Below are 13,658 nucleotides of genomic sequence, written 5' to 3' on the forward strand. Positions count from 1 at the left end.
GAATTCAGGTCATGTAAATTGAAGCACAAGTCTTATCCGATTTGCGTGCTAGAACAACTGGGGGCAACCACTCCGAACCCTCGATCGGTTTAATATCTAACTTGCATAACTTGTCCAACTCAGACTTGAGTTCTTCCCTAAAACTGATGGGTACGTGTCAACTTATGCCCTCTAGGTATGGAACTTTCCAATGTTTAAATCCTTTCAACTTCCCACGATCGTCCGTAAAGACCCCAGGATACCTGTTAAACCATTTGCATTCATCCACATTGCACATGTCACTGTTACATAATTCCAAAAGGCGTTGCCTGGACAAAACGAATTCCATATGGTTAGGATAGAGAATTATGTTTAGCTCTCCTTGCTCATTCCACCCCAACAGGTTAGAACCACCTTTGGCCACAAATAGTGCCCATGGAAGTCTTATAATCAAAATCAAGTGTAGCTTTGTATTACCACAATACTTCCACCTTTTTACCACCATACGCAAAATCTTAACGTGTGAATCACTTAGACATACGACATTCAATCTGGGAAATTCAGTTTCACTAATCACTGTGAATGGCAAACCAGAATGGCCACAATATTACTTTAACATGGTTTATAGTAATGTTACAAACTGAAAGCTCCCTATTCCTACCATCACAAATAGATGATATTTGTACGATCTCATCACCATGGGGTGACGGTGATAACATCACTATCATACTTTCGTCCTCATCGGACATGCCCTTCTCAAAGGACTTTACAACTGTGTCATTGTACTGCATTTGTCATTTTACCTGTGCTAAACTGCATGTTGACCTCGATTCAATGTGATGCTCTGATCCTCCATTTTGTTGCACTGCATTTCCATTTTGTGCTGCTTTGACCTGTAGTTACACTTCAGCAGTAACATAAACATGTTTTTCACGTAAACTAGCACAAGCTGGTGCGAGACATATCTCGTGAGGTTATTTAGTACCTTGAGCTTGTTTTTGTGCATTCTATGCGTATCTCTAGGACAGAGGGAGGATGCGCTGTGCAAGGCTCTCCAAGGCCGGAGATAGGGAAAGGAATGTCTTTTGCCTCGGCGCACCCAGACAGAATCTGGCCAGGTCTGTATGGGTGGATCTGACGCAGAGATGCAGCCAGCACCTATGATGGATAGATGGGCGAGAACACCTGCTAGAGGGTTCTCGAACGTGTTGATTTAACTATAAAAAGCGGTGTCTGTGGGGTGGAGCTCAGGAACTCAGTCTAGGAGTGGAGTGGAGTGGACGCACTCGCGGGACGACTTTGGTGCCCGGAGAGATTACTTCCTGTGCCCCAGTCTCTACAGGGTTCCCAACTTGGGTGTTTTCGGTGCTTGGCCAGGGATGTTGAAGACTCCGGTGCAGACGCATCTGGTGAGGTGCTTTGTACGTTAACTGTTTATATATCTATATTCAAGATCTCATATTTGTGTGTGTGTATATATATATATATATATATATATATATATATATATATATATATATATATATATAGGTGTATTCATTGTTTCACTTGGTGCCTAAGAACTTACTAGCTTCAGTGACTTATTGCCCTTGTCTACGATACTAATAAAGCTCATTTTACCTCCAGAGGAGTGTCGGAGTTTCTGTGTAAGTACGTGGTGTGCGTAAGTTTAGATTACGCAAGTGGGCAAGGCAATACAGTCATTGCGACCTTTCTTCTACTTACACACTCTAGCAAAGTGGCCACTTTTTACACAATTTCAACACACTGCGTTTGCAGACAGGCAATTCTTCGCACTGCTCACGTGTGCTTTGCTCCCACATCTATCGCATGATACATCAACACACTCTCAGGCGAATTTAACATTACCCGCCCACTGTTTTTACGAGATTTGTAAGATACAACTTTAACATTCTTAAAAGAATCTGTTAAAAAAAAAAATCAAAATAACTGAGAACAGAAGATAAATATAATGCTGCACTAGTAATGTGATATGAAATTGCAAGTGTCTAGCAATGCTTCATTGGAGGTAAGCTGCATATGTCTATCATCCTCATGAGCATTGTGTGGCAAAATTAGACTGCAACATAAAAATCAAGCATTGGCAAAGCTATATTTAGTTCTGGTGCTGGTCATCAGCCTTTAGGCTTTGTAAATACGTTTTGTCATGGTTTTTGTATAACGTAATTGTTGGGGGAAACTGTCAGGCTTTTGGCAATATTTAAAACAAGCATTGGCATAGCCAATAGGTCTCGCCTTTGGGACCTTATAAGTGTTTGGCAAAGCCAATAGCTCTCACTAATGTGTTTAAGCGATGATGTAGAGCAGTGTGGCTGCTGTACAGTAACAGTATGCTATAAATTTATAATAAGTGTTATAACATTTTTTGTTACCTTAGATATAATTAAGATATTATGTACAACTGAGCGACTGTATGAATAAAAATAAAAAGAATGAACATAAAAAATGCCACAACGCTTTCCTGGGGGTTAGTGTGTTACACAGCGATGCTTTCCAGGCTCGGCTCGTGCTGTAGCTATTGGGATCAAGTTAGCTCTCCCACATCTACAACAATCCTGTGATTGTGTTGTGCTTTTGAAGTGGGGTAGGTAAGTAAACATTGCACATACGATCGTCTTGGATACTTACATATTTATTTGTATGTTCTTGTAAAATCGGTATGTGAAGAAAATATTTGTGGAAGAACTTACGAACATGTTAATTGTTTAACCAAAATGGGTATATACATAAAGAAATTAATAAACGCATTGCCAAGCTTTGCCGATTGACATGGTGGTTGGGGGAGGTGAGAGGTCAGCAAACAACGATGGGAGTGTGGGAGAAATTGAAAATGACGGGAGGGTGGGGTTGATTGAAACGACTATGGAAGGGTGGGGGTGATTAAAAATAACAATGGGAGGGTGGGCGTCAGAACAGGCTGCCCTGCACTGAAGGGAGTGAGGAGCTGTTCATCACTGAAACAAGTGCTGAAAAAAGGTGCCTGCAGATGGTCCTCTACAGAAATGGGAGCGTGAGGCTGTCTGTGCATCACAGCAGAAAGTAGTTTCAGAGGAAGCTGTGTGCAGAGAGTAGACACCTTGTATGTCAAAGGAAAAAAATGTGCAAACGGTGGGCTGCATTGGATATCTGAGGAAGAAGAATGCAGAACGTGGCCTACACTGCATTCCGGGAAGGCTAGTGAAGAACCTGTGTAAGCACTTATCGGAAAAGCGGCGCCGTGCATCATAGCAGCAAGTAGCTTCAGAGAAAGGCGCATGCAGAGGGTGGCTACCTTGAGGTGGAGAGAAACAAGCGCGCATATGGTGGCCAGCTTTGGATGGCAGAGGAAGGAGCATGCAAAAAGTGGCTAGCAACCGGTGTGAGACAAAGGCACGAGCCGGAGGTCCCCTTCAGTGAAAGATAGAGTGTATGGCTGCGCATCAGAGCAGTAAGTACTATCAGAGCAGAAGGTGGCCGGAAGGTGTCACAGGAATGCACGTGCAGAATCTAGCTTTAAGTGGGTTTCAGACGAAGCCAGGCAACCATAAAGGGAGGGCAAAACTGTGCATTATAGCAGCGAGTAGATTCAAAGGAAGACGCGTGCAGAAGGTAGCCTGCTTTGGGAGTCAGAGGAAGGTGTGTGCAGGAGGTCTCCTGCAGTGAACAGAGCGCGTCGGCAGAAGCGGGTGCTAGGAAAACGTGCACATGATGTCTGGTAGTCAGGGTATCAAGGGGCTATGTGCCACTGCATTAAGTAGAGTCAGAGGAAAGTATAGGCAGAAGGTGGCCAGCATTACGCGTCAGTGGAAGGCAGGCGGTAAAGGTGTTCGGAAGTGAAGGATCGCAGCGCTGTGAATCGGCAGTGAGTAGTGTCAGAGCAACGCCTGTGCCAGACTTGGCTACACTGAGTGGCAAAGGACGAAGCATGCAAGAGGAGGCCAGCGTCGAGTGTCTGAGGAAAAGACACATGCAGGAGGCCGCGAGTAGTGGGTGCCAGAGGAAAGATACTGCAGAAGGAAGAAGCACAGTGCTGTGGGTTACACCACCAAGTAGCGTCAGAGGAATGTACGTGCAAATCGTGGCCGCACTCACCTAAAGATACATCATGTCAGCCTCGGTGTCAGCAGGGACGGACCCCTTGCAGGCTGGCTGCGTATACTGCATGCAAGGAGAGGAATCAGCGCGAGAGTTCAGAACATCAGTATCAGCAGAGACACACTACAACCAAGATGAGGGTTTCACGCGGGAGCTGTGCCACACGGAGCAGCTGTCTCCACAGGACTGAATATTGGATGGACCCAAGTGGAGTAAGACAGGGGAGAGCCCCCTATGCTTAGGGCCCTGCACACTGAAGAGAAAGACAAGCATTTCAACGTAATGATCGGGTCGTAGAGAAAAGGAAACTGGACAGCCGCGCGGCCGTAAAAGCGAAAGTAATAGCGATCGCGATCAAAGCGAAAGTGATCGCGATCGCTAGGAAGGGACGCGCTGTGTGGCAAGCACGCGAGACATATGGCGGCTGCGCGCGTTCACGCGCACATGCACGCAGGCTTTAGGCCAGCGGCTGCAGCACTTTGAAAATCCCCTTACAAAAATTCGAGCAACAGCGCATGCGCTGTTTTAGGCTCGACCTAACAAGCATTTAAAATGCAATAGGTCTCACCTTTTACTAAGTTAAAGCCATTTGCTTTGCTACACAATACCATTAGCAAAGCAAATGGCTTTAACTTAATCAAAGGCGAGACCTATTGCATTTTCAATGTTTGTTTTTCCAAGCATTGGCCGCGCGAGCACACAACTCCCGCTTCTCCCCCTCCCCCACCCCATATCGTGTCTCGCGGCCGCATCAATAAGATGTGGCCTAACAGCTAGAGCGTACGACCTTGAAGCTTAGTAACCAGGTTCGAGTCTCTGCGGCTCAACCTCTTGTGATTCTGGGCAAATCGCATCATATCCCCACGCCTAACAAAACATGGATGTGCCCGTCTGGAACAACTGGTGCTCGTGTAAAGCGCCCCGATACCTCTGGGTTGAGTTCGAGCTATATAAACCTACAAGACAAAAAACACGGCTCTGCGGATCTCACACGTGCACTCACTGTCACGGGCCTCAGAGATGCTCTCGTGGGGGATGCACTCTCCCCCCTCCATAAGTGCCCCTCACTCCCAGAAGATTCACGCACTTCCTGCTGGTTGCCGAAGAGTGAGACACAATTTCTCAAGTGACAAAGTCGGGGTATAGCGCTCACCAAGCGCATCTCGGGTTTAAACAAGCATCGTCATACAAATAGAACACGGTGACCAGTACGGGGTTGTTTGCTCTACCCCACGCCCCAGTGACACACTCAGGAGTGACACCATCAGTAATGACACACCCAGTCATGACACACCCGGTAGTGATACATCCATGAGTGATAACCTCAGGAGAGACACACAGGACTGACAAACTTAAGAGTGACACACTCTAGAGTGTAAGTACATGGGCCCCTGTCCCTGCAGGCTGGACTCATTAACATGTGGCCTAACGGTTAGAGCGTACAACCTCGAAGCTGGGTAACCAGGTTAGAGTCTCTGCGGTTCAACCTCTTGTGATTCTGGGCAAATCACTTCATCTCCCCACACCTAACAAAACATGGATGTGCCCATCTGCAACAGCTGGTGTTTGTGTATAGCACCATGATACCTCCGGGTTGAGTTCGAGCTATATAAAATTGCAAGACAAAAAACACGGCTCTGCGGATCTCACACGTGCACTCACTGTCACATGCCTCAGAGGTACTCTCGTGCTCGTGGGGGATGCACTCTCTCCCCTCCATAAGTGCCCTTCGCTCACAGAAGATTCACGCAATTCCTGCTGGTTGGCGAATAGTGAGACACAAGCTCTCACGTGACAATGTCGGGGTATAGCGCCCACGGCTGTTAAAGTCACCAGAGACACTTTTCTCTTTTAGAGCCGTCCCAGTTGGACTGGCTCGCCTGACTTCCTTTTGTGCTAAAAGGTTTCTTATCTTTATGGGGCCATGTGTTTGGCCCCATAAAGATAACAAACCTTTTACGCCAGCAGTAAGTCGGGGCAGCCAGTCCAACTGGGACAGCCCTAAAAGAGAAAAGTGTACTTCACTGGAAGCTCTTTTCCAATGGCTGGCCACCGTTTACCATAAACTGTGACGCCGGCCAATGGAAAAGAGGGGCGGGGCTTAAACCCCGCTAGTGAAAGCTACCCTAAATCATTACATCTCGCCAGCGAGACTGCGCACGTCTGCGTAGCCTACGCCAGGCGAGCCCTAAATGTGGGTAACAGCAAAACAATGTTTGGGTCTCAAAAAGCGCACACTGTCATTGTAGCACAGACCACTGGAGGAAAACACTTTTAGTGTGCAGATGTGCTCCTTTGTGAAACAGAAGAATGCCAACACTCCGAGTGAAGTTAGCCAATGGCTGAAGTGGACTGACCCACTGCCCCATGCTTTGGTGGTCAGAAGAAAAATGCAAATGACATTAACAGTCCGACGGATGAAGACTGATAGCATTTATTTAACTTTAGCAAAATGAAAAAGTCCTGGTAAAGCCAGCCATAATAAAAAAGGTGGTTAATTTTGAAAAACATAAATATCATGCACAAATTGCAAATTATCACACACCAATTTATCTGTGGCATAAGACCAAACAAGTCTCATCATGAAATGTCCACTAGACTTCAATATTAGGTGTGGAAACAACTCCAAGAGAAAAAAAACAATTACCAGGAAGGGAGACCAAGCCCATGGGATGCCCTGAGACGAGTCCTCCAAACATTCTTTGTTTCTTGAAACTTCAGCAATCAATCACACGTCATCCCACACAACAAAAACAAGGTTGAAGCACATGCATGTCCCCCTTCTGATAGCACCAATCCAAACTCACACTGAACAAACCAACACACACACATCCCTATACCTACCTACCACCATCATCTTGTTTTAAAGGCAGCCACACCGTTGACAAAAAAATAAGAAAAATCAAATACATTTAGACCTTCATTTTATTTAGAAATTTTCTGCTGCCTTAGGATAACAAATCAAGAAGAATGATTGGTGAACACTTTGGGCAAATTAGGCTGTTGAGTCTCCTAATCTCTCGCGTGGGCACAGATAAGAAGCTACTGTTAAATAGCTTTCCATCAAAGTGTAAGAAAACAAAGTAAAATTACTTCCGATGCCAGATGTTGCTGCGCTATTGTGGATAGCTATATAATGAATGCCAAAATGCAGTTTCTCCTGAAAGGGGTTTTAGTTCAAAACTAAACAAATTATTTAAATAACTCCTGCTATGGTATGGCACTGCAGGGGTTGCATCCTACCGTTTCACTCCTTGAATCCATTCGTGATCTTTGATACGTTCTTTAGCAATCACTATAGGATCTTCTGCAGTAGGTGGTATCTCCCTCTCCACCAATTTCCTGAGGCCCCCTAATCAGCTCTCTTCGCCTCCAACCCTTCTCTCCCAAGCCAGTTGTCTTGAATGTATTGGTCTTTATATAGCTAGGGAGAAACGGAATGTTGTATAGTATGTGGTGTGGCTCAACCTCGTGTACATTAAGGGGGCTTGCAAAGGTGAAAAGGTCACAGAAGGAATCTTTATAGATAGATATCAATCTTCAAGTTTATTGGAAATGACTCCACCCAACACACGGAGCGTCCTCCCAGGTAAGTGAACGAACGGCAACTGATCTGTCGCCTTCGAATCACAACCCAGTGAACGCTCCATGCATGAGCCCCACATTCAAAGAAACACAAATAACATTCTAACATTCCCTAAGCATCATCGCGCTAACCACGCGATGGCTAACATGACACTTAATTCATCAGCATCGCGCGATGACTAACATGTCCACTATTACACCATCTTCCCCCTTTACACAAAATAAATTCAGAAAGCATAAAACTATACCGAATAATATCCTAAACATACTTAATATCTAATAAATCCATCAAATTTCTTTGGGGTTCTAATAACCCGACCCCTTGAAGTACTGGTACTAGGATTACAGGATGATGGGTTAACAATAGACTGAGCATTGGTGCATCAATCAGGTTTAACATTTGGCGTAAGAATAGATGGCCCCATTCCCACAGTTTTACTCTCTGAATCTAACCATTTTTCCCAATCCAAATCATCCTCGACATTTTTGCGGTTATCGTGCATAATTTCCACTTGATGTGGAGACACTTTGACTAGATGTTTTTTTTCCCCACCTGCCTTTACTTCCAATAAAAGCAGCCCCCTTGCTAACCTTAAGTACCTGCTCAGGAGTAAAAAAAAATTAGATTCCCCCTTTTTTTTTTTACTATGTTTGGTTTTTTAATTAAGACCCAGTCCCCAACCAGGACATCCTTGTTCTGGAAATAACATTTTTTTATCGAATTCAGCTTTCATCTTGACTTGTTTCGCATTCACTCTCTCAGTAATTCCATTAAGATTGATCTTATTCTCACCAGATATATTCTGTAGCCAGGAAGGAAAAAGAATAGTGTGTGGTTCTCTACCCCTTAACAAAGTGAAAGGGGGTACCCTAGTAGTGCAATGGGGAGAAGTATTATAGTTCCAAATTTTTTGTTTGACAAAATCTACAACTTCCATACCAGAAGCAAGTGCTGTTTGAATACCTTTCTTCAACACCTTATTCCCTCGCTCCACTAAACCATTAGATGTGGGAGAATATAGAGCGACTTTCATGTGTTTAATGTCGGAGTCTTTTAAAAATGTACGCATCCTCTTCGATACAAAGTGTGTACCATTATCGGTGACAATCACTTTAGGGAATCCCTCTAAAGAAAAAATCTCACTCAAAAACGCAATAGTGGATTCAGTGTCAGGAGATTTCACGAAACTATGGTACATCCACTTTGAAAAGTAGTCTACAGCTAATATAACGTATTTCCTATCCTGTTCGAGTACTGAATAAGGACCTGAAAAATAGCGTCCGATTTTTTCCCATGGGGCACATGGAAAATCTGTAGGATGTAAAGGAGTTTTGATGGTACGCCAATGTTTGTCTGACAAAAGACAGACGGGGCAGTTAAATTGTTCTTTTAACTTGCGAATCTAACAATGGCCACCAGTAGTGTTGTTTAATTTTCATTATGGTTTTAGTCACCCCTAAATGTCCCAGGTGTGCCTCATTAATAATTGTAGGTCGAAGTGGGAGGGACAAATTTGTCACCGCGTCGGACAATTTTATTCTCCACTGAAAGTTCATCAGAAACCTGAGCAAACACATGCAATTCCCCTACCAAGCACCTGGCATCAGGCCAGTAATGAGTGGTGTACTCCATTACTTTTTGTAAAATCACATCATTTTCGCATGCTGACTTCCAATCGGTTTCAGAGAAAACTGAATTATATTCTTGTACTGCATCCACAAACGCCACACTTTCAATCTCTTCGGTAAAAGAATCCTCATCATCTTTGTGCATCAAGAACCTAGACAAACAGTCAGCATGGAAGTTTTTACCACCCTGGATGTACTTGATCTCGAAACAAAACTCTTGAAGCTTAGACACCAATCTCATCAACCTTGCAGACATGCTAAGGGAATTACCTTTGTTAAAAATATAAACGAGAGGTTTATGATCTGTAACCAGCTTGAATTTGCGTCCCCAAATATACATTCTGAATTTATGTACGGCCCACACACATGCCAGGGCTTCCCTCTCAATGGTGCTATACTGTTGTTCAAATGACTTTAGGGACCGCGAGGCGAATGCCACGGTTTGTTCCTGACCCTCCACTCTTTGATTAAGGATTGCGCCGAGGCCGTGGATACTGGCATCGACTGTTATACAAGAGAGACAGTCATCTCTGAAAGCATGTAAAGCTTGGGCTGAAACCACCATCTTTTTAACATCTTCAAAAATGTTGTCTAATTCGACAGACCACTTGAAACTTTGTCCTTTTCTTAGTAACAAGCGTAAAGGCTCGACTGCTTGAGCGTAGCTTGGTACAAACCTCGCGTAATACTCAGCTAGTCCTAGAAACAACTGTGATGCATCTTTGTCAGTAGGAGGCTTAGCATCCTCAATGGCTCTAATAACGGAAAACTTAGGTTTAATTCCATGTTTTGATATGGTGTGTCCTAAATAATCCAATTCTTGCACAGCAAACTTACACTTGTCAGTACGGACAGTCATGTTTCTAGCCCTCAAAATAGTAAGTACTTTCCCCAAAATGGCGTTATGTTCATTCAAAGATTTCGCAAAGATTAAAATATCATCCAAATAAGCTTGGACCCCACTTATGTCGTGGAATAAAGTATCCATAAGTTTCTGGAACACGCTGCCCGCGGACGAGAGACCAAATGGTAAGCGCAAAAATGTGTATGCCCCGAAAGGAGTAACAAATGTAGTTAACTCGAGAGTCTGTCGTCAAAGAGACCTGATGGTAAGCCGATCTTAAATCTATCAAAGAAAACCATCTGGCCCCTCCAAGGTTCGCTAATAACTCGTGGATCTTAGGCAGTGGGTGGCAATCCACAATTATATTTTTATTTAGTGCGCGCAAGTCGGCACAGAGTCTAATCTCGCCAGATTATTTTCGTGCGACTACGATGGGGGCCACCCACTGCAAAGAATCAGTAGCCTCGATAATCCCTTGGTCACACAGGCTTTGTAAAGTGCATTTGAACTCCTCTTTGACACTCAATGGGACAGAACGCACTTTGTGTGAGACTGGTTGAGCAGCAGGTGCTAACCTGATACGGTGCTGTATACCTTTAACCAAACCCACTTTGTCACTGAATACGGACTTGCATTCTGAAACTATTCTTTTTACTGTCTCGTTGTCCGTCACGGGTACGGGACATTCAATGTTACACACGGGGAGATCTTCTACTTTAATTGGGTTCTCGTCTCCAGGGACCAAATATAGCCCCATACGTGCCAAGTCCTTCCACCCAATAATATTTTTCCCTTTTTCTACAACGTAAATCTTAGTCTCTCTCCCGAGAAATTGTACAATACCAGTAAAATATCCAATCATGTTGATATCTTTTTCCCCAAATGCTTTTGGATTCAGGTCAGATTGCTACAACTAACTTGTTTGTTCCACAACTCATAAAAGGTTGTGTTCCTCAAAATCGTAATAGGCGAGCCGGAATCTGCCATTACCTGAAGGGGAATATTGTCGATAATAGCAGAGCACAGTGGTCATTTTATACAATTAGGCTCGCTGCTGCAGTCTAGTGTAACTACCACATTACTCAGGGAATTGCTGCATGCATCTATAACACTATCGATACTGTTTACATTGAGGGGTTTTCTAGCATTCCTGCATACCCCCTGAAAATGTCCAATTTTCTTGAAAATAACAGCGTTTACCAATGGCAGGGCAAATCGGAAAATTCCCAATATGGTTTTTAGACCCACATCTGTAACAGAATAATTGTTTCTTTTGATTACATTTTACATTTCTACCTTTGACATTTAAAGCACAAATAGAGTTGTCTTGTTCTACATCTGGAGATGAAATGAGGTTAATGCCGGTTTTCGGCGTCTCTTGCATGACCTTGCTTGAGATAACAGAACGTTCGATACTCAGAGCTAGCTCAGTAACATCAGATAAGGAAGGCTTTTTACAGTCAAGGATCCTTTCCATAATTTTTCGTGAAACACAATTAAAAACAAATTGGTCTCTAATGTAATTGTCCATAAGTGGTCCGAAACCACAAGTTGTAGCGAATACTCTTAGTGCCGATATGTACTCCTCTACCTTTTCTTCTCCCAGTTTCCTTTTGTAGAATTTATAACGTTCCAACATAATATTTGGCTCATCAGAAAACTGTTTTTTAAGGCGGGCGACAGCTTCCAAGTAGACGTTCCATTGACTGTCGCCGGAATTGGACACAGGAGGTGGAACAGGTACATACTATCGAAAAGCCTTTGGGCAGCTTGACCAATGCACCCGAATAGCAAAGCAAATTTGCGAGCAGGTGTATAATCCACAGCGTCGATGGCTACTAAATGATTTTCGAATAGTCTGCACCATTCAGACCAAATGATTGGTGGACTACCAGGTTTACTCAGAAAAGGGGGAGGTTGTGTTATCTGTTGCACGTTAGCCATAATAGATCACAAGCAAGGATAACAACAAAAACTGTAATAAAAACAGTGAAACAATAGCTAACAGATCTTACAAATAGGAGTGTGTGTGAATTGCAAAAGGTAAATAATGACAGAGTAAATTGAATTGCAAAATGTATCTATCTAAACTTGGTAGATGAATGGCTGTAACAAAATGTAGATCACCATTAAAATTGCATATAGGCAGATGATATTGTTGGAATACAATGTAGAAAGAAAAAGAAAAAAAAAACAGAGTACAAAGTATTCAGTTATAGCGTGCACGTCGCTGGGATAAAGCTTGACATGCTGTTAGTTTCTTAGATGTGCTGGTTCTACTTTATTTATAACGATGTTTATGACCAGCTTGAACAATCCCAATAATGTAGCGTGCGCGTCGCTAGAAGCAAATCAGGTGCGCTGAGGAAATGCCACTTTGTGTAGACAATATTAAGCTTGCGCGTCGCTGTAAGTAATTCAGGCGCGCTAAGGAAATGCCACTTTAAATGTAGCCAATATCAAGCGTGCGCGTTGCTGGTTAATCAAACCCTTGTCAATGACGCGCTGCGTGAATCGCCGTTAGTTTAAATGAAAATGTCCCATTCCAAGATGGCATTGCGTCATGTGATGATGTCGATCCGCGAGGGACGATGGGAGCGCTCGAGGCGGGGAATGCCGAGAGGAAGGAGAGCGCAGGCCAGCTGGGTGCTCCGTTCGTATGAAAGCAAAAAGCCACGTACCTCGCAACTATCTCACTCTTCAGATGATCAGAGGCACTCGATCCACCACAATGACTAGTGAATCTCCGTTCCGGGCGTTGGTGAGGTTAGAATCAGGTACGATGTTTAAAATCTTGGAATTCTTTTGCGTGGGTATGTGGGTGGAGTCGCTCGTCGCCAGATGAAAAGATCACAGGAGGAATCTTTATGGATATCGATCTTCAAGTTTATTGGAAATGACTCCACCCAACACACGGAGCGTCCTTCCAGGTAAGTGAACGAACGGCAACTGATATGTCGTCTTCGAATCACAACCCGGTGAACGCTCCATGCATGAGCCGCCCCACATTCAAAGAAACACAAATAACATTCCCTAAGCAGCATCGGGCGCTAACCGCGCGATAACTAACATGTCCACTATTACAAAAGGGTTTGCGCTATTCAACATTCCCAACCATCGGCGTTCCTCAATAGCGTTCGCGCTTACTTTGAAAACCAATGATATATCAATAGCTCCTTCTCCCTCTTCTACAACGAGATCCCTGGATAACTGCATCTCTCAAGTCATCCCTTATGCCCGTATAATAACTACACCATCTCCAGTTCTTAAAGATCCTTCAAAAGGACTCCTACCTAATCTGATGGTGCAGATCTCCCTTCCTCACTCTAAATGGCTTACTGCCCTCAGTAACCTTACACCATACTTCATCCACTTCACTTAATAAAACGTCTTCAAACCTCAATAAAGAACGAGATAGGCTGACCGCTATCATTAAAAAGTTTTTGGAAGCTCGGACGGGACCCACTTCGGTCTGAGAACGATAATCGTACCAGATTACATTTAAGACCTATAACTGAGTTTCCAG

The 13,658-nt window shown here is 43.8% G+C and overlaps 1 protein-coding gene and 1 long non-coding RNA gene across 7 annotated transcripts in view; one reads left to right on the plus strand and one right to left on the minus strand.

The window, feature by feature from the left end:
* LOC146871508 (uncharacterized) overlaps nucleotides 1-13,658 on the plus strand; it is a 382,815-nt gene that overhangs the window by 301,780 nt on the left and 67,377 nt on the right. The window contains exon 1 of one of the 2 annotated variants that reach the window (XR_014981008.1): nucleotides 12,705-12,909. The exons of the other annotated variant lie outside the window; for it this stretch is intronic. This is a non-coding gene — a long non-coding RNA (uncharacterized LOC146871508). Of the gene's footprint in view, nucleotides 1-12,704; nucleotides 12,910-13,658 lie in introns of those variants that run through there. 2 annotated transcript variants of the gene reach the window in all.
* Nucleotides 1-13,658, minus strand: part of PPARD (peroxisome proliferator activated receptor delta) — a 201,826-nt gene that overhangs the window by 187,982 nt on the left and 186 nt on the right. The window contains exon 1 of one of the 5 annotated variants that reach the window (XM_085651104.1): nucleotides 7,318-7,461. The exons of 3 other annotated variants lie outside the window; for them this stretch is intronic. The gene's annotated coding sequence lies outside the window, so the exon portion shown is untranslated. Of the gene's footprint in view, nucleotides 1-7,317; nucleotides 7,499-13,658 lie in introns of those variants that run through there. One more of the 5 variants, XM_085651107.1, reaches the window with a different exon arrangement.

Source organism: Triturus cristatus, chromosome 1_1, assembly GCF_964204655.1.
Source record: "Triturus cristatus chromosome 1_1, aTriCri1.1, whole genome shotgun sequence".
Lineage (NCBI taxonomy): Eukaryota > Metazoa > Chordata > Amphibia > Caudata > Salamandridae > Triturus > Triturus cristatus.